Genomic DNA, 2,539 nt, shown 5'->3' with positions numbered 1-2,539 from the left:
CCAGTCTACACTCCAGATGAGTTCCACAACTGGACAAGATCTAGAGGTGGCTCAGTCACCAGATCATGTTCGCATCTCAATTCTTGTCTCGGCAGTGGTTGTTTTGGTCATGTCGTTCCTTGCAGTGTTGTTGTGGAACGTGTATGCAGCAAGGTTAAGCGCTGAGGATGACAGGGCCAGCGACGATACACACGTTTGGACAATCCCACCTGGCGTTGCCTTCCCAGGCTTACTAAGGTCTGCTTCCCTCCCAACATACTCCGATAAGATGGCGTCGGATGACGCAGCATCTTGTAGGTCATTGCCCACCGTCTTGCATTCTATCGAACCTACTTACAGCGAGATCCCAGATGATGTAGCTTGTGCTCAGGGGGGACTACATGGTCTCCAACATGTGCCTGTCCCAACACATACCTACAGTGAGATCCCAGATGATGAGGCTACCGGACCCGTTCCTTTCTGTTCTGATGCTGAGTTTCCGCTTCATGTCGTCACAAACAGGCGACAGAACCGACGGCTCCCTGGGGGCAACCGCATTACTTCCAGCTGGCAACGATCTGGAAGATCCATTGCCACATATGGATCGACTGGACATGCCAACGACCAGCGTAATCCCTATTACAGAAACGCCTCCCTGGTCCAAGGTATAAGAGCCCGTAGACAGATGAGGACAGCTCTAGTATTCCGGCCTGACCAAGATGTGAGGACGTACGTCAACGTCATAGATGGAATCATGTCCAGAAGAGCTCATATCGCCTTCCTCATACTGCCTAACACCTACTGGCCACAGGAGATCCCAGGGGAGGGAACACATAACACAGCACGGCGTGCGTCTCTCCCCACCGTCACACTACCTAACACCTACTGGCCATGGGAGATCCCAGGGGAGGGATCCAATTTCATACGACGACCTGTGTCCCTTCCCACGGTCACACTACCTAACACCTACTGGCCATGGGAGATCCCAGGGGAGGGAACCTGTAACACAGCACGGCGTGCGTCCCTTCCCCACCGTCACACTACCTAACACCTACTGGCCATGGGAGATCCCAGGGGAGGGAACCTGTGGCCCAGCACGGCGTGCGTCTCACCCCACGGTCACACTACCTAACACCTACTGGCCGTGGGAGATCCCAGGGGAGGGAACCTGTAACACACCACAGCGTGCGTCCCTCCCCAACGTCACACTACCTAACACCTACTGGCCGTGGGAGATCCCAGGGGAGGGAGCCTGTAACACAGCACGGCGTGTGTCCCTCCCAACCGTCACACTACCTAACACCTACTGGCCGTGGGAGATCCCAGGAGAGGGAGCCTGTAACGCAGCACGGCGTGTGTCCCTCCCCACCGTCACACTACCTAACACCTACTGGCCGTGGGAGATCCCAGGAGAGGGAGCCTGTAACGCAGCACGGCGTGTGTCCCTCCCCACCGTCACACTACCTAACACCTACTGGCCGTGGGAGATCCCAGGGGAGGGAACCTGTAACACACCACGGCGTGCCTCCCTCCCCACCGTCACACTACCTAACACCTACTGGCCATGGGAGATCCCAGGGGAGGGAACCCGTAACACAGCACGGCGTGCGTCCCTCCCCACCGTCACACTACCTAACACCTACTGGCCATGGGAAATCACAGGGGAGGAATCACGTTACACACCACGGCATACGTCCCTCCCCACCGTCGTACTACCTAACACCAACTGGTCATGGGCGATCCCAGGGAAGGGAAGCTATGACACACCACGGCGCGCATCCCTTCCCCTCAACTTACTAAACACCCAATGGCTAAGGGAGGATACTTGTAACGTCCCATGAGAAACGCCCCTTCACCCACAAGGTATCCTTTTAAGTCTTCTAACCGTTTACTTTTAGTTTGTTTTTGTAGGATGCGGAAAATAAGTTTTCGTTTACAACGTTTTGTTAACACTTTTTAAAAATTTCAACACACTTTTATGCATGGCTGGCAAACAAGTACCATATGACTGTTGGCGACAATTGTTTTTATCCTCAAAATAATGAAAGCTAGTGAAGTTCATCAAGTTAATGAAGGTAAACGTGCCAATAAGTCGCACAATTGTAATATCCTTTAACGGTTTAAGTTTCTTTAATTACAAATCCGACTTCCTTCACTACGTACTAATTACAATTCATCAAATCTTCACACAAAACCCTTATATGATTGTCTTTTCTTAATTTTTGGATTTTTTTCATTAAAAAAGAACAAATACAATGAGGAAACTATCCGGCGAAAAACGACAAAAAAATACAAGTGTGAAAATTCTTCATAATTATGTCTTTATGTTACCCATACTGTTTAAAATACCAAAATAAAATAAAAATACTTTTCTGTCGTGTAAGTGGTAATAGATATAGGTACTCAATAAATAAGGATATTATCATTGATGAATAGAGGCTGTTGTTTACCTTCTGCAGCACCATTGGGGGCCTTATACTGTGAGTTGACCACGTGCACGCACCTACAACATAAAATGTAAAAAGGACATGAGCATTTTCGTATGATTAGTCTACGTGTC

The 2,539-nt window shown here is 49.9% G+C and overlaps 2 pseudogenes; both read left to right on the top strand.

The window, feature by feature from the left end:
• Positions 1-1,820, top strand: part of LOC109477497 — a 9,131-nt pseudogene extending 7,311 nt beyond the window's left edge.
• Positions 1,821-2,020: 200 nt separating this feature from the next.
• The window catches only part of LOC109477496, a 2,462-nt pseudogene continuing 1,943 nt past the window's right edge, over positions 2,021-2,539 (top strand).

The sequence above is a fragment of the Branchiostoma belcheri genome, unplaced genomic scaffold, assembly GCF_001625305.1.
Source record: "Branchiostoma belcheri isolate BF01 breed outbred unplaced genomic scaffold, Haploidv18h27 scaffold40, whole genome shotgun sequence".
In the NCBI taxonomy this organism is placed as follows: Eukaryota; Metazoa; Chordata; class Leptocardii; order Amphioxiformes; family Branchiostomatidae; genus Branchiostoma; species Branchiostoma belcheri.
Note: the sequence above shows the minus strand (reverse complement) of the source record. Positions and strands in the feature narration are given on the sequence as shown.